Consider the following 18,456-nt stretch of genomic DNA (forward strand, 5'->3'; position numbering starts at 1 on the left):
GGCTTTCCAGGTGACCATTCACCATTAGCATCACACCCATTCGCAGAGTCATGCCCACCCGCAGTCCCTTTATCTTCTTAGAATGAATGTTAGTGTCTATGCTTCAGTTATATTTCAGTTGCTCCAGTTCCAGCCCAGTGACTTATCCTCAGTCCATACAGCCATGGGTTTTAATGGCTGGAAGGCAGGCTGCTAACCATTTCATCCAGCATTTTCCCACATGTGTTTCCTCCCTAGAGATTAAGAGATATTTGGTGGGAGAGGGGGGAGGGGGAAGAATTGTGTGATTAAATAAGTTTGAGAAATGCTGGTTTTGACCAAATTAAACACTTTGGTTTCCCCCCACCACAAACTTTAACATGTTCATAGGCAAATGTGAATCCCTGAGGAGGGGGAGTGTTTCCCATATTTGACGGTGAAACCCTCTTTTGTTCAGCATGTCACTGGTCTCATCCATTGCCATATTTAGCAGATGAGCAAACTCACATGGACTGAGCATCTGACATCACTGAGGTTATTCGTCTTTAGTAGACTCCAGTGACTGCATTGTGGCCACTCTGTGTGATGTTTATGAACCTCTAACAACGCATTCAGCAAGGGTTTGAACTCTGCTATGATGCCTGCGCAAAACTGTTCTAAACTTTCCCAACTGATAATGAGAATTAGCTACAGAATCTGGTGAGCTCATAGCCAGTGTCAGCCTTTTCACTAGGGACCCAGGAGCAGCTGGAGCCTCACCCCCAAATGTGGAGTTCCAAGCCCTTCCTGCCTGAGTTATTCTGCCCTGGACCTTTGCACGTTCCCTCCTCCCCTATTGACAGTGCCCTTTTGCACTTTGCAAGCCCATCAGATGACCACATTTACCACTAGATTCATTCAGAGGAGCCCTCTTCTCATGCCTCCTGGCCTCCTTGGGCAAAATTACTTTCTCCTTGAAGCTCCCAAAATTCTAACAAAATTGTCCGCCCAAATTCTAACACACAACCTAGCACATTCCTTTAACTATTTACTTTTTGTTTGTTTCTTCACCAGACTTGGGCCCTTGAGGGAAAACACCCCTTCTCATTCACTTCTGTGCCCACTGCAGCACACTGTGCCCGTAGCATCACACCTGTGTAGATTTTGGTGAGTTTGGTTTAAATGAATGATCCTTCTCGGGTGAGGCTACCCAGTCAAGGGAAGTGGCAGGGAAGCCACCAGTGTGGGAAATCCATGGAAGCCTTTCAGAGATAAATGGTTTTTGAGGAAGCACTTGGAGGAAGCCATCAGGCTGGCAAGCAAGAGAGGGAAAAACTCTTCCAGATGCAGGGTAGAGTGGAAGGGAAAGACCATGGAGGTGTGGCAGGGAAGCAGGAACAGAGAAGGCAGGAGAAATTATCCTCTGGGACAGAGTAGGGAAGTGAGGTAGGGCAGAGAAGCAAAGAGCTGTGATCTGGCAAAAGAGAGGGGGGAGGGCTTTGAAGGCCCAACGGGCAGCATGAGGAGGTGGAGGGAGGTGGAGGGAGGTGAGGGTGGCCTCACCAGCTGCATAGGCTCCATGCCCATATGGCTTCCAGCTGCCCGGTGGTTCTGTGGTCAGTGCCTCACCCAGATGTTCGCTTAGTGCCCAGGCCAGGCTCTGGCTGGCTCTCAAACATCTAAATGACGGAAACCATCTCAGAGGAGGGTGTATTTTTAGCCAGGGGCTCTGGCTGTGGTAGGTGATGACTCTAATCATCCAGATAGTCGTGGCAGTGGCAGAGAGGCTCGGATGGCTGAGTTAGAATTGAATTGCAATTCTGACCTCCCTCCTGACAGACTATGAGGTGCTGAGAAAGTCGCCTGACCCTTTCCTGCTAGATCACAGTTTGCCATTTGTACTGAGGGAGAATGGATTGAATTTAAAGGATTGAATTTAAAGGATTGAACTTTAAAAAAAAATGAAGAGAGGACATTTTCCAGCTAAAAGGTGCTATGCCGGAGCGTTAATGGTAGTTCTCTCTGGGTAAGAGAATTTTCAGTCTTATTTATTCCCACTTCTTGTTTTCTAACATTTCTAAAAGGAAACAGGTGATAAAGTAAAACCCAAAAGTTACTTTTAAATAGGCAAATGCTAATTAGTTGTAATAAAAAAGATGTAGGATGTACTGGAATAGCAGCTAAAACCTGCTCTTTACTTAACCCTGACACTGACTTCGTATTCAGCACTCAACTTCTCCATACCTATTCTGTGTATTAGAAAGAAATTTAGGGATCCCTGGGTGGCGCAGTGGTTTGGCGCCTGCGTTTGGCCCAGGGCACGATCCTGGAGACTCAGGATCGAATCCCATGTCAGGCTCCCGGTGCATGGAGCCTGCTTTTCCCTCTGCCTGTGTCTCTGCCTCTCTCTCTCTCTCTCTCTGTGTGTGCCTATCATAAATAAATAAAAATTAAAAAAAAAAAAAAGAAAGAAATTTAGGATGCCATCTCTTGCCTGTCAGTTGAGCATCTGACTCTTGGTTTCGGCTCGGGTCATGATCTCAGGGTTGTGATCTCGGGATCGTGGGATTGAGGCCTGTGTCAGGCTCTGCACTGGGCGGGGAGCCTGCTCCTCTCCCTCCCTCTGCCTCTCCCCACTGCTCATGCTCACTCCCTCTCTCTCTCAAGTAAATAAATAAAAATCTTAAAAAAAAAAAAAAAAACACATGATAACAAAATTGTTAATGTATATGATGTAAAATTTACCATTAAGTGTACAGTTCTGTGGTTTTAGTATATTCATGCTGTTGTGCAAAACCATCACCACCATCCACCCCCAGAACTTTTGTCATCCCCAGCTGAAACTCTACCCAATCCTGTCTCCTCCCTCCAGCCCCTGGCAACCACCATTTTGCCTTCTGCCTCTGTGAACGTGATGCCACTGGGTACTTCATATAAGTGGAATTATACAATAATTGTCTTTTTGTGTCTGCCTTATTTTCACTTAGCATGATGTCTTCAGAGGTCATCTGCGTGTCATGTATGCATGAACCACATTTTGCTTATCCAGTCAGTCATCATTGAACACTATTGTTTTTTAAAGTTTCTTTAGTGAAGGCTTTTTTTTTTTTTTTTAAGATTTTATCTATTTGTTCATGAGAGACACAGAAAGAGAGGCAGAGACACAGGCAGAGGAAGAAGCAGGCTCCATGCTGCGAACCTGATGCGGGACTCAATCTTGGAACTCCAGGATCACGCCCTGGGCTGAAGGCAGGCACCAAACTGCTACGCCTCCCAGGGATTCCCTAGTGAAGGCTTTTAACACCTGGTAGTGTTTCTCTTCCCCATTGGACTGTGAGCTCCTTGGTGACTTCATTTATCCTTGTTCTCTGCTGCAGTGCGGTGGTCAGCAGTGTACTCAATGAATGAATCAACAGGTGAGCCAGCTGGTGCTTGGATCGGAATATTTGCCCAAGAATCAGAATCAGCTCTTCACTGGAACCTGATGTTCTGGGTCAATGGAGCCACAAACCTTTACTTCTCTGAGCCTTCATATCTATGACATTGGGATGTTATCCTCACTACTAGATCATTTGTCTGACCCAACACTCTTTGAGCTTTTCAGGTTAAAGTTGCTATTAAAACACTCAGGAAATTAACACTAACACTTTTTCGTCCCAGAACTCTTCTTGAATTTAAGAAATTCAAAAGCTTCTCCATTTAAAACCATTCAAGACTTGTGTGGATTTATGTTTTTTTTTTTTTTTTTTAATTTTTATTTATTTATGATAGTCACAGAGAGAGAGAGAGAGAGAGAGGCAGAGACACAGGCAGAGGGAGAAGCAGGCTCCATGCACTGGGAGCCCGACGTGGGATTCGATCCCGGGTCTCCAGGATCGCGCCCTAGGCCGAAGGCAGGCGCCAAACCGCTGCGCCACCTAGGGATCCCTGACTTGTGTGGATTTATGTTAAAAGAAAAAAACCCCAAACAACAAAACTACTGTTATATGAAAAGAGAATAGCTTGAAATATGCCCAAACCCATGTCTTTCTTTCTGTTTCTGTCATAGATAGGGCCTATCCCTCCACATCTCTCCTGGCTTCTGTGCCACCAGACTCGCCTATGTCCTCTCCTCTTTCTTCATCCTCTTCTGACCCTGACTTACAGTAAGTCTGCCTTCAGATCTTTCCTTTTCCTAGAAGATTTTTTCTTATGGCATCTAACCTATTGTTGCTATAAGAGTGATTCCCAAAACTTAATCTCTGCCCAGACTTCTCTCCTGAGCTTCACTTCTGTGCTTTGGCTGCCTCCAGAAGGAGGAGTTCACTTGTCTGACACAAAGCCTCCATTTCTTCCCACATGCCACCATCCTCCCCAAGAACCCATCTTTCCTCCTCCTTGACCTCCAACATCTCATTAATTACTCAGCCAATATCTGTTGCTACTGAATGATACTCAATGACAGGTGTCCGGCACCATTCTTGGCACATAATTAGTGGGTTCGTCTAATTTTCTGAATTCAGAAAATGAGTTGTCCAGCCTCTAATCCACAGTCTCTCATAGTTCTTTGGCCTCTATTTCCTTTCCCTTCCATCGTGTGTTAACTTCCTAGGGCTGCAGGAACAAAGTGCCACAGACGAGGGGACTTAAAACTGCGGACATTTCTTGGCTCACACTTCTTGAGTCTGAAATCAAGGCATCCGCAGCCATGGTCCTGCTGCAGCCTGGGAGGCAGAATCTGTTCTGTGACTCCGTCCCAGCTGCTGGTGGTTTAGCAGCAGTCTCTGGCGTCCTGGGTCTGGGGATGCATTCCACTCCTCCACCCTCACACAGCAGCCTCCCTGTGTCTCTGCACATAGCCTTCTCTCCGTGCGTGTCTTTCGGTCTGAATTCCCCCGCCCCCTTTAAGAGACTTTATTTATGAGAGCACGTGAGCAGGAGCAGCAGCAGGGGCAGAGGGAGAAGCAGGCTCCTCACGGAGCAGGGAGCCCGATGTGCGCCTGGGCCCCAGGACCGTGAGCTGAAGGCGGACACTTACCAGGCTGAGCCCCACCCCGCCCCGGTGCCCCTGAATTTCCCCTTGTTATAAGCACACTGGTCATATTGGATTAGGGCCCAACCTAATGACCTTACTTTAACTTCCTATTTCCAAATAAGGTCACATTATGGATGGATGGATAAATGGATGGATGAAATAATTAGTCAAGTTGGTCTCAGTCTGCCTTCCCAACCTCTGAGCCATTTATTCCCATCCAAGCATCTGTCCTCTGGCCCAATGTTTGGCTTCCCTTCTCTACACTCTTTCCTTTCCCAGCCTCTGCAAGTTCAGTTTCTCGCCCTCGGCTATGGCCTCTCTCAAGTTCACATCCACACTGCCACCACCCCACTGATGTCTGCCTTCTCCTAACCCTGGTTCTGCACTCGGTGCCTCCTCCATGGCACTGTTCGCTTCCGCTTCCCGTGACAGTGATGTATCACAGAACTGTACTCCTGTTAGAAGGCATCTTACAGATGGGCCAAGACCAAGAGGTCTGCATTTGACCACATGGGGGCATTTTAAAAACTGTGATAGATCCCTGAGCCCCACACTTCAAGATTCTGACCAGCAGGTGTGGGTGGGGGCCTGGAGTCTGTACTTCCAAAAGGTCCTCCAGAGATTCTGATGGCCAGTCAAGTTTGAGAACCAATCATCCAGTCCAACCTCCTTATTTTACTTACAAGGAAGCTGAGCTCCAAAATTGTTGTATGAATTGCCCAAGTCACATAATTAGTAGCAGAGCCATCCAGTGATATGGTTCTCTTACCTTCTCAGTCAGATTGAAGCTGAGGAGCAGAGTCTGTATCTCTCTTATCTTTGTAACTATGTGCTACCATCAGTCTTCATCAGTCTAGACAAGAAATTCAGAGTAGGTGCTACTGTTGAGTCAATAGGCTAGTGGCCATATGGAAAGCTCCAAGAGGGCAGTTACTACATCTGTCTTTGCTTACCTGGCATAAGGCCTGGCAAATAGTAAGGTGTCAGTTAATATTGGTTGAATGCACGAAGCATCTGCCATGTACCAGGCACTGTAGTAGATGGTTTGCATACATCATCTCATTTCACTGATCTCAACTATAACCCTATGAAGCAGGTTTTAATACTCCCATTTTACAGATGAGGAAACTGAGGGCCAGAGGTTAGATAATTTGTTCAGGGCTGTGCAGCCAGTAATTGACATAACTGAGGTGGTTTTTTTTTAAGATTTTATTTATTTATTCATGATAGACACACAGAGAGAGAGAGAGCCAGAGACACAGGCAGAGGGAGAAGCAGGCCCCATGCAGGGAGCCCGACGGGACCAATCCCGGGTCTCCAGGACCACGCCCTGAGCCGAAGGCAGGCACCAAACTGCTGAGCCACCCAGGGATCCCTGACATAACTGAGCTTTAAACCCCAGCTCTGTCTTCAGTGCTTGGTTCTCTTCAGAAGCTGTAAATCACCCCAAAACAATATTGAGTGCAAAGGGATTTAAAAGTTCCAGAAACCTCAGCTTAGATGGTAGCTGTAAGTCAGCCTTGCTGCCCCACGAGGTAATAGGGAAGTTGACCCACTGAGAGTGTTATTGTGTGTGTTTCAGAACATACAGTACCCTGACTACTTGTATGCTTCTCTGAGCATGACTCAGTGCTATCAAAAGCTTTTACAAGTGTTTCATCTTCTTTCCCGTGCCTTTGTAAAAATGCTTTTAGAAAAAAAAGTGCTTTTAGAATGCCCTCCCTTTGTAGGGCAGAATGCTAGCACCAGGGCAAGCAGAGTTCAGAGAGTGTCCTAGCATGAACTGTTCTACTACTAAGTTTCAAATACGAGCCAATGGCTGGGAAACCCGAGTAGAGGGTGTGAGTTGGCCCCACACACCTAGTCCCCAGCCCAGATCACTTGCACAGTGAGCGGGTTTCATCTGTACCAGAGGCATTACGTGTCAGAGACTCCGTGTCTAGAAATGGCAGGGGTCTGATCCTAGCTGTCAGGCATGAGAGAGAAACCCAAGTAGCCACATCCCAGAGACAGAGTTTCAGCTTTGTCATCTCAAATGTTTTTGTTATTTTTTTCTTTCCAGTTTGATGTTTTACTTGGATCTTGGCCTTGAATGTATTCTCCATGTCGACAATTTCCTCATTCCTTATGGCCTCCTTTTCATTGCTTCGGAGATCAATCCTTTCTGAACTTTAAGGTCACCCCTCCCCCATCCAGCCTCAGGGGCAGAGGAGTGAGTAAGCGGGGCCTGTACTCACAGGTTCTTTTGCAGAGGGGCCAGCCTTCCATTCTCATACCCTGCCTCCTCCTACTTCCAAGCACACTTCCATCCTGTCCCTGAATTTTTCAAATATGTACATACATTGGTTTTGAATTCTTACTTATCCTCCTTTCTTTTACTTAAAAAAATTTTTTTAAAGATTTTATTTATTTTTTTCATGAGAGACAGAAAGAGGCAGAGACATAGGCAGAGGGAGAAGCAGGCTCCCGGTGGGGCGCCCGATGTAGGACTCGATCCCAGGACCCCAGGATCACAATCTGAGCCGAAGGCAGATACTCAACCACTGAGCCACCCAGAAGCCCCTATCCTCCCTTCTTTTAAAGGGTCTTGAACAGAATTACTTTAAGGATTCTGTTTTTTTGTGGTTTGTTTGTTTGTTTTGTTTTGTTTTGTTTTTAGGACTCTGGTTTTGTAAATAACTAAGACTCCTTCCCAATGAAGCTGGGCTGGAGACTCCACTCCCAAAGGGGTCCCATTGAGGCCATGGGTGGGCCTTGGGAGTGCCGACAGTTTTTTTTCTTCTTATGCCAGGGTAGCAAATTGCCTGACTACCTAGGAAAACTGAATGAAGTGAGGGGGTCTCGGGGAGGGGTGTTTCAGTGTTGAGTTGTGTAATATGCAGCCACTTTTATGGTGAGGTACTTGGAAGCCATCTGTTGTCTGAATTATTGGATCTATCACCACGAGGTCAATACACACACACACACACACACACACACACTATAGACAAAAATCCTTTTTTTTTTAAGATTTTATTTATTTCGAGAAAGAGCTCGTGCAAGCAAGCAGGAAGAGGAGCAGAGGGAGAGAAAATCCCAAGCAGGCGCCATGCTCAGCACAGAGCCTGATGTGGAGCTCAGTGTCATGACCCTGACATCATGACCTGAGCAGAAATCAAGAGTCAGATGCTTCACTGACTGAGCCACCCAGGTGCCTCCATAGGCAGTCTTTTTACAGTAACATCAAAAACACTATCCAAATTCCTTGGTGATACAGCACTAAACTTTTGCTGATTAAATCTTCCTGAAGTTTGTAGACTATGAGCTGGATTCTAATTTTTTTTATTGTAGTGATATGTGTTTAATAGAATCTGACCTGTATTACTTCTGCCAGCAGGGAATTCAGAGTTACCAATCAGAGTTAATGTGGCACAAAGAACTCCAAACTTCTTATTCAGAGGATGTGAACAGGAGTGATTCTTGAATGAAAGCATTGAGTCAGTAATTTTTGTAGCTTAATAGTGCCACGTGCAGTTTTGTAGGCTCAGAAAATTCTCCAAGACAGAATACTGTATAGAAAGAGCAAGAGATTAAGCATCTAGAAAGTTGATTGGTCCCTAATTCTGCAACCCTGGGCCGTTTGCCTGACTTCTCTGTGCACCCATTCTGTTGCCTATAAGATGGATGGGCCAGGCTGGACAGGTGGTTCTTGAGATAGTTCTTACTAAGGGGCTAGTGTGGAGATCCTTTCCCTTTCCCAAGTTTCACCTGCATAAATGTTTTTATTTCATGTGTTTCAGCATACAATTTTAGTAAAAAAAAAAAAAGTTGTAGTTCTTAAAAAAAAAAGTTTAAAACCACTGGACTAGATCATCACCATCTCTAGATCTTTCTATTTTTATTTTATTTTTTTGCTCTAGATCTTTCTGATGCACTATCAGGTCTGCCCATCAAACTGTCTACATCACTGAATGATACTCTCGTGTTTTAAGGAAGGGTCTCTACACCAAAAGGCCAAATAAGCCAGGTTCAGCATATAGGCAAGCTCACGCCTTGGGACCCTTCTACTAGAGTCCAAGCCAGAAGGTCCTTTGGGTTACAGAGAGAGGGTTCTTGGGCACTGGCAGCAGTTTTTAGAACAATCAAAAGAGGTAAAGTTCTCTAACACCTCAACCATCCTGGCTGGACTAAGGGAGACCTAGTAGAGAGTTGTGGAAGAGAGAATGAGGTTCCACCTCTCCCGACTTCTTAAGCTGTGTAGTGCAGAAACCAGTATCTGCAGCTCTGAAATGGGGACCAGGAGAGTTGGGTCCCCTCAAGCTGACAAGGTAATTTGAGAAAAGGCAATGTAAGGTGTGATGATGAGACAGTCGTTTCTTGTTATCAGTTTGGCCTCTTTGATGTATGCTCTTTCTGCACCAGTGATTCTTCCTTGACCCCTGCCTATGATGGCCTGCCACCAGGAAGCTTCCTCCGTGCTGAGGAGGGGCAGCCATCACTGCTAGCCGGTTCCCTTCACCTCTGCTCTGCTTCCTTACACCCCTTATCCCCCGTCCTCTTGTATGTTCACAAAAGGTTCCCTGACTCGTGGAAGTGAAATGATCCAGCTTAGATTGTGGGTTTTTTAAGATTTTATTTATTTATTCATGAGAGACACAGAGAGAGGCAGAGATGTAGGGAGATGGAGAAGCAGGCTCCCTGTGAAGAGCCTGATGTGGGACTCGATCTCAGGGTCCTGGGATCATGACCTGAGCGAAAGGTAGATGCTTACCCGCTGAGCCACCCAGGTCCCCGATCCAGCTTAGATTGTAAACCAGGAAATCATTCCTCTGGACCAGAGAGAGAGAAGAGAGAAAGACAGGAAACAACAACAAACCCAAACAGAATATGTGAGAGGAAGACATACATATTCTATAGTTTCCATTAAAACGAAAGCTCTGTGGGGAAGGGAATTGTAACTGTGAAGTGTGCAGTGGATTTCTTTCACATATGGGCACTCAGGAAACATTATTAATGAATGATAATGATTTGTCAAGTGACTTCAAGTGTTTCAGGGAAGGAACAGGGGAGGAAACATAGGGACAGTCTTATATCTCAGTGGGGAATTGCTAGGCAAGCCATCCAGACATCTTTTCTTTGAGGGGTTGTGAATTTCTTGTGTGTCCGGCTATCACTGTGTAATCTTAGTTTGCTCTCTCAGAAAGATGTATAATCATTATATATATATGTCATCATTTTATGTGTATATATATCCATACATATATACATGTATGTACATATGCATGTATATATAAACATACATATATTTCTATAATTAAAATGTGCTTCCCTGAGTTGACTTTGGGCTGGGCAGTACAAAGTATAGCCCTGAGACATTAAGAATAACCTAGAATAATTACCTTTAATACCATAATCATAATAATCTTAAAAAACATCTTCGTAAGGGTGAGGGATAAAGAACACAGTAAAATTCCTACAGAACTGTGGAACAGAAGAAGAAAAAAAAGGTGCATCTTTATGTGTGCTAACAGAATCGATGTTGTCTTTATGTGCATATGTGTATGTATTTATGGAGACCGTGTCTGTAAGTCAAAGTAATGAGATAGCCTGACTCATCCTGTCTCTGTCTTGCCTTCTCATTTTTCTCCTTTTCATTTTTCTTTTCTTTCTAAGTTGAGGAAAGGTAGTGATGGTTTGTGTAGATTGTTCGCGTGGTGAGAGAACCAGTGGTCAGGCAGTGGGAGAGTGAGGCGGCGAAGGGAAGGTGGCCAGTAACAGGTGGGCCACTGAGCTGGTTACCATTGGGCCCTTTGAGGTTGAGCCCTCTCTGTCATTGGCTGAGGGTGTCCCAGGGAGCTTTGCTTCCCAGTGCTTAAGTCCTACTAGGAAGAGCAAAGAGGGCTTTGCTAAGCAATGTCCAGTTGAAAGGTGGGCTCCTATGCCCTGAAGTGGGGGGCCTGGGGGCGGGGGCACCAGCTGCATGCCCTACACCTGCATGCTCTACACCTGCAATGCATCCTTGTTGAATTGCACCGTATTTTCACTCTTATAGTCTTTCCTGGATTTCCTAATGGCAAGGGTTATGTATAATATTTTTCAGGTTTTTCAAGTGAAAAAAAAAAAAAAGAAACAAGGGAAGGTCAATCAAGCTAGGCCAGGGACTGAATGAGCAAAGCAGAATAGAACCCAAGGTTCTTGACTATTTTGCCTATTTTAGTTGGAGCATACACTAAACATTCGATAAATTTTTGATGATATGGTCATGGAGACCAAATGGTATTAATTCTCCTCTGTCTCTTGATGTTTACTCCTCCGGTGGTCTCCAGAGTGGTTGTGGTGATGCCCGGGGCCGGGGGTATGGGGGAGTGGTGGCGCCAGGGGCAAGTACAGATGCCAGCATTGTCACAGCGGCTCCTCTTCCCCTGTCTGCTGAATCTTGAGTGAGAGATCCCTTTGAGACAGTGGCAAACTAGATATGCCATTGTTGTCATCCTTGTTATCCTTCATGGTGAGGTCTCTGAAATCTCGTGTGACAGTCCTTCATTACTAATAATTGGTCATTGCTATGACTGAACAGTCCTTCATTAACTGTTTTTGAATCTTGTAAATATCTTAGATTTTTATATATACTTGTGTATATCTCCAAAAGCATGTTTTTTATGGCAGTAGTTGTGAGACGCTTACTTTTTGATCAGCAAAGCTTAATAACATACCTCATCAATTGCATAAACTTTTAAAAAGATACTTGAAATATTCTAATTAAACTTTGAAATGGTTACCATGGGGCAGAGATATTGCAGTTATCAAAGAGTGACTTATTAATAAATCTGGGCTCTGAATAGATTTCTCACTAGTAAGGTTCATGCGAGATCATCCCTATTCCATTTATGGTCATAACTAAGAGCTTCATCTACCTCCTTCAAGTCAGACTCACTTGAGCCTTGTGTACAAGTATGTACCTTCTCCTTCACGTGTTTCTCAGATACTTACTGAACACCTGCGACACACCAGGCGCTTCCCTGAATGTAGGGGTCACCAAAATGAAGACAGTTCTGTAATGTGGTTACTTGAGACCTCACCACTCTGAGCCTGGCATTTCTATAAATTCCATAACTGGAAATTCTTCTACCAAGGGGATTTCAGAGGCCTCACCATCAAAGATGGGGAGGGATGACCAAAACTGAAGGCGACAGAAGAAATAACACCTAAGTTTGCCTGGGGGAGTCAGGAAAGGCTTCATGAAGTAGTGAAGATGAAAGAAGATTTACAGGCAGGTAGGCAGGATAGAGCATTTTATTTTATTTTCCTTTTAATTCAATGAGGACTTAATTTTTTTTTCAAGACCTCATTCATTTATTTGAGAGAGAGAGCATGAGCATGGGGAGGGGCAGAGGAGTAGAGACAATCCAAGCAGACTCTGCACTGAGTGTGGAGCCAGACACCTAACCAACTGAGCCACCCAGGTGTCCTGGGATAGAGCATTTCAAGGTAACAGTATGATCATTCATGAAACAGTTAGTTTTGATGGAGGGAACAAATTTTATAACAACTGTACTGAGATACAATTCGTGTAGAACAAATTTCACTCATTTAAAATATACAATATAGGGGCACCTGGGTGGCTCATTCAGTTGAGCATCTGCCTTCAGCTCAGGTCATGGTCCCGGGGCCCTGGGATTGAGCCCTGTGTCAGGTTCTCTGCTCTGTGAGGAGTCTGCTTCTCCTTCTCCCTGACTCTCTCGCCCTGCTCGTGCTCTCTTTCTGTCAAATAAATAAATAAAATCTTTTAAAAAATAATAAGGTATACAATATGGTGAGTTTTGACAGATATAAACCCCATGAAATCACGACCACAGTCAAGATACAGAACCTTTCATCATCCCAAAAAGTTTCCTCCTGCGCCTTTTACAACCTGACACAGGAAACATTTTAATGCAAACAATGTGCCTTTTGAAAGTCAGGAACATTTTCATCTGAGCAAAACAGTATTCATTATACTTTTGGCATTTTTGACACCAGGCACCGTGAACTGTCCTTAAGTCGCAGGCCATCAGGTACTTCCAAGAATCCTTTGCACTGGACCCCTAAATCCAGGGGTCCTTCCCCATTTCTGGAGGAGGGCAGGAGAGGTTGGAAGGAAGCTTCAGGGGTGCAGGGCTGCTGGCATATGCAGGTTAAGGGGAGGCGGCAGTAGAGAGGAAAGGCAGGGCTGATTGCCAAGGGTTCTGGCTGATGTGTGACAGACTTTAGATTTTAACCTATAGGCAAGAGTCATTGGAGAATTGTGACTGAGAAAGTGATAAAATCAGATTTCCACATTTGAAAAATCACCGACTTGATTGAAATTGAGTCAAAGTTACAAATGATAAGGATTGATTTAAGGCAGAGCTAGTAGTAGGAATGGAGGGGGGCAAAAAACATGTGAAATCTAGAAAGTAGTATTGATGGGCTGAGATGCTCTGGTTGGGCATAGGGTTTAATAAGAGAGCAAGAGAAATCATACATAACTCCAAGGCTTATTGTTTGGCCAACCAGGGGGAGCTTTTTATGGAAGCTGTAGATTATTTGGGCAGGTAGAGTAGGTTTGAAAAGGAAGATGTTTAGTTTTAGATGTGCTGGGTTGAGATGTCTGCTGATGAGAGATAGTTGGGCCTGTGGGTCTGGATCAACTATTTCAGGATCATCCTCATTCAAATCACACATAAGAAAATGTGTTTGGGACCTCCCAGTGTGCAACCAACAGCTAGAAAAGCAAAGTCCTGGCTGTCTGGGAAGCAGTCTCTGACTCCAAGGGCAGGTTAGATCCTTTTGATTTGGATCCTTCACCGCTCAACCTGTTTTAGGTACTTTTCCTATCAAAACATTCATCCCCCATTATGGTAATTACTTCCTAATTGTTTCTTTTCCCCACGAGGCTGTGAGCTTGTGAGTGGCACCAAACTTGGTTCGTTGCCATATCCTCAGCCCCTCTCACAAAGCTGGGCACCTAGTAGAAACTCAACACATACTTTCATGCCGGTCAGTTCAATGCCACCCCAACCACCCACAACTAGGAGATCCTTCTAAGGAGAGGGGGGAGGCAGGGAAGATATTATAAGACAGTATTATAAGACAGTGCCAGAAGCCCTAAAACCAGAGCCTCCTACAACATGTTGTGGGGACACATAGGAGAAAATAATGGAAAGTTCTACAAAGTTCGATTGAGCCAGGCCTTGAGGGGTGAGAAAGAGTTCTCCAATCAAGCTGGGAGGGAAGCACATTATAGGCCTGGGGATATAGTACGGGCACAAAAGAGTGAAAATTGCATATGACCAGCATAGGAGGCTGGGATTGGAAGGATGAGAAGTGGCAGGAGATGGATCTTGAGGAGTCACTGGCGACCCTGCAGGCTTATGGTTCTATAGCAAGAATTTGGGACTGGACTCTTGATGCAACAGATAGCAAGCAATATGATCAAATTACAGTTTTAGGAAGAAACCTCTGGGATAGAATAGGGAGATTTCACATCCTTCCCCCTGGAAAATGCATTTTTGCCAAGCACCCAGGTGATTCTTCCACAGGTCATCCCGAGACCACACCTGAAGAAACAGAGGTATGTGGGAGAGGCTGGAGCAAGTTAAGGCTGGTGACAGAAGAGGTGCCCTGGGAGGCAGGTACAATGAGTCCACTGGGAGCTGATGAGGGCCATCCCGACTAGTCAGCCAAAGGAGTCTTCAGAACCTTCTTCTGGGGGGCTGGCTGGCTCAGGGGGTTAGGCATCTACCTTCGGCTCAGGTCATGATCCAAAGTCCTGGGATGGAGTTCCGTGTCCAGCTCTCTGCTCAGCAGCAGCAGGGAGTCTGCTTCTCCCTCTCCCTTTGCCCCTGCCCTGACTCGTGCACTCACATGCTCTCTCTCCCTCTCTCTCCCTCTCTCTCTCTCTCTCAAATAAGATCTTTAAAACAAAACAAAACAAAAAAACTTTCTTCTGAGGCATCTAAAACTTGAGACCTTGGAGGTCCCACAGCATTGGTGATAATAAGGCCACATGAAGGCAATCCTCCCACATGCATGCTTTCATGGTTGGATGTGGGCAGAAAACTTTGGAGACACAGCCAGTAGGGTCCTACCTTACTTCAGATGTAATCTGGCCACAGCTCCTGGTGTCCTGATGACCATTTTAGTCCTAATGTGAGCATTATTATGCTTGTCGGTAAGATTTTGGTAGGAATTTACTGGAAAAGCCAGGGGTCTTCTTTACAAGTCATCTTTGATGAACTTAATAGCATATTTCAAAAGTACTTTTGGCCGTAACGACAAACAAATTGCTTCTGAACTAGATGAGAAAGATCTAAACACAACTTCTAAGCACAGCAGTATCAATAATATCTCTGATTATCTGTATTTGCCCTTAAAAATCTGTTCAAACAAACATAAGCAGGGCAGCCCTGGTGGCGCAGCAGTTTAGTGCCGCCTTCAGTCCAGGGCGGGATCCTGGAGACCCGGGATCAAGTCCCAAGTCGGGCTCCCTGCATGGAGCCTGCTTCTCCCCCCTCTGCCTGTGTCTCTGCCTCTCTCTCTCTCTCTCTCTCTCTCATGAATAAATAAATAAAAATCTTAAAAAAAAAGATTTAAAATAAAACAAAAATAAAGATCCCCCACAGCTTTATCCTTTGCTCTCTGGGGTTCCTTTATTCCACTTTGAGATAGAAGTACTTCAGTTTCTCAGGAGATGCTGATTAAGAGTTGAACAAAAAGAAAGTATTTTTATCTATCATCCATCCATCCATCCATCCATCCATCCATCCATCTACCTTCCTATCCACTTATCTCTGGCCCTGAACATTCCAGCCATTAGCAGAGACCTTTCTTTCTTTCTTTCTTTCTTTCTTTTTTTTTTTTTTTAAGATTTTATTTATTGGGCCGCCTGGGTGGCTCAGTAGTTGAGCATCTTTTTTTTTTTTTAATTTTTATTTATTTATGATAGTCACACAGAGAGAGAGAGAGGCAGAGACACAGGCAGAGGGAGAAGCAGGCTCCATGCACCGGGAGCCCGACGTGGGATTCGATCCCAGGTCTCCAGGATCGCGCCCTGGGCCAAAGGCAGGCGCTAAACCGCTGTGCCACCCAAGGATCCCAGTAGTTGAGCATTTATCTGCCTTTGGCTCAGGGCGTGATCCCAGAGTCCTGGGATTGAGTCCCATATTGGGATCCCTGCACGGGGCCTGCTTCTCCCTCTGCCTGTGTCTCTGCCTCTCTGTGTCTAATGAATAAATAATTTTTTAAAAAATATTTATTTATTTATTCATGAGAGACAGAAACAGAGAGGCAGAGACACAGGCAGAGGGAGAAGCAGGCTCCATGCAAGGGCTCTCTGGGACCTGAATCTCACACACACACACACACACACACACACACACACACACACTCCTTCCCACCACCCCCACCACCTGGCACACTGTGGTCCTTGCTGCTGGAGTTGAATTTGGCTGCCATCCATACTATGTGTCAGCATCTGGAGCTGACAGTCGTGGGAGCTTGCGGAGGTACCTGGTGGTTAGCGGGAAGGAAAATAGTGAGTGGGGAGTATGAGGTCAGTTTCCAGTTGCCCATTGGTGGAAGAGCACAGACAGGGTTACCATCTCCGTGGGAGTATCTTGGGGAACTGTCTGTGCTTCCACCCTGGGGAATTATTACAAAGTGGTGTGCATTTGAGGGTGGCACCTGGCTGGCTCAGTCAGTAGAGCATGCAACTCTTGATCTCCGGGTCATGAGTTTGAGCCTCATGTTGGGCATGAGATTACTTAAAAAAAAAAAAAAAAAAAAAAAAAAAACTTTAAAATGAAAAATATTAAGAAGGGTGCCTGGGTGGTTGAGGATCCAACTTTTGATTTCAGCTCAGGTCATGATCTCAGGGTTGTGAGATTGAGCCTCGGGAGGGGCTCTGCCCTCTGCTTGGAATTCTCTCTCCCTCCTCCTCTTCTCCTGCTCACACTCAAATAAATAAATCCATCTTAAAATAATAAATAAATAACATAATAAATAAAGTGGTATGCAGGTTGGGTACAAACTCTGGACTTCCTCCCTCCACAGGGTCTTCAGTAGAGAAAGTCTTATCCTAAGAAAGCAGCTCAGGAAAAAAAAAAAAAAAAGAAAGCAGCTCAGGGGAACGTCCCCTTGCTTGTGGAGGCTTTGGGCATGTGTGTTTGCATCCGCTCCGAGACGCACATGACAAATTGTGCACAATGCCTCCTCACAGCCCAACAGGTTTTTTTCTGTTTACATTTAACTAGCTTTGAACAGCAGGAGGAAACCTTAAATATTTCCTCTCTTCTCACAAACCCTTTCTGTAATAAAACAAAATTACCGGAGATGAAGCAGAGAATAATTCAAATAGTCATTTAAATCAAGGACCTGGCTTGGCTTGGCCTCCCTTGGAGACTTTTTTCAGCTTGTGCTCCGCCAGTAAAGGCCAGGCGGGCTAAGATGACCTGAGCCAGAGGCCGGTGGCGGTTCCAGAGCCCAGGGGCAGGGGGCAGTGTAGGCCCTGGCGGCTTCTGCGGCCTCTCACTCTGTACTTGGGTCCCTGGGAAATCAAGGTGAAACTGACACAGAGGGCAGTGCCAGGAGGGGAGAGACCCAAGGGGAGTGGGTCTGGTGCGAGTGGGACCCGGAGGTCACTCCTTGGGGAAAGTTGGAAGGAATTTAGTGTCGTCTGTACACACATCTCAGTCCCTGTCCTTATCATCCACTGGCTGGTTCCTCCTGCACTGGGAACTCTGTAAAGCAGCAACTCCAACTTTCTGCTTTTTTTTCTCTAAAACACACATGAGGCACACTCCCATGGGCATATCCAGATTATAGGCTGCGGCACAGATAAATCAGGCTGTGGGTTAGGAGCAGTTTCCAGTGAAACTCCACTTCTTTCTCTCCCACTCAAGAAAGCAGACCTCCATACCAGGGAGCGTAAGGCATTACTCTGTATCTTGAGCCCTGGGTGCAGGATCTTGGCCAGTAGTAGCTCCCAAATAAATATTTCCTGAGTGAAAGATAGCTTTGAATCCACACTGATTTGGATTTCTGAAAAGTCATTCATAAATTCTAGCATTTTAACTATTAGTGAGCAATTAATCCCAATAAACCAGCAGGATCTTGTGATTGTGAATGACTGTTCTGTGGGTTGGTCAGATGGAATATTTGTTAGCATTTTTATAGGGTCTTAAAGTAGTTTTAGCTCTATAACTGATAAAGCCAAGCACAAACTTTATCAGTCCTGCCACTTGCCTGTCAGCACTATGTAGATAAACTCATAATAGTTCCCAGGGAGGAACTTTTTAAGAGATTCTTAAGCTGGAGACCAGGGGAGAAATATTTTTTATGTTGCCTGATTACCATAGACCCTTTGGGGGCTTCGCATAGGCTGGCAAGAGGTTAATTTCAAGATGTTACACAAGGATATGATTCTGTATCAGATCCAAATTTGGGGCATTTGTCACCTCGCTGCTGTTGGCAACTTTGAACTCTGA

The 18,456-nt window shown here is 45.2% G+C and overlaps 1 protein-coding gene and 1 long non-coding RNA gene across 2 annotated transcripts in view; both read left to right on the forward strand.

Moving 5' to 3' along the window:
- WNT5B (Wnt family member 5B) overlaps positions 1-18,456 on the forward strand; it is a 109,004-nt gene that overhangs the window by 20,783 nt on the left and 69,765 nt on the right. The window lies entirely within an intron of this gene.
- On the forward strand, positions 575-3,691 carry LOC140616903 (uncharacterized). Its single transcript, XR_012017221.1, has 3 exons — positions 575-1,125; positions 1,798-1,984; positions 3,336-3,691. It is a non-coding gene; the product is annotated as an uncharacterized lncRNA (long non-coding RNA).

The sequence above is a fragment of the Canis lupus genome, chromosome 25 (assembly GCF_048164855.1).
Source record: "Canis lupus baileyi chromosome 25, mCanLup2.hap1, whole genome shotgun sequence".
NCBI classification, from domain to species: Eukaryota; Metazoa; Chordata; class Mammalia; order Carnivora; family Canidae; genus Canis; species Canis lupus.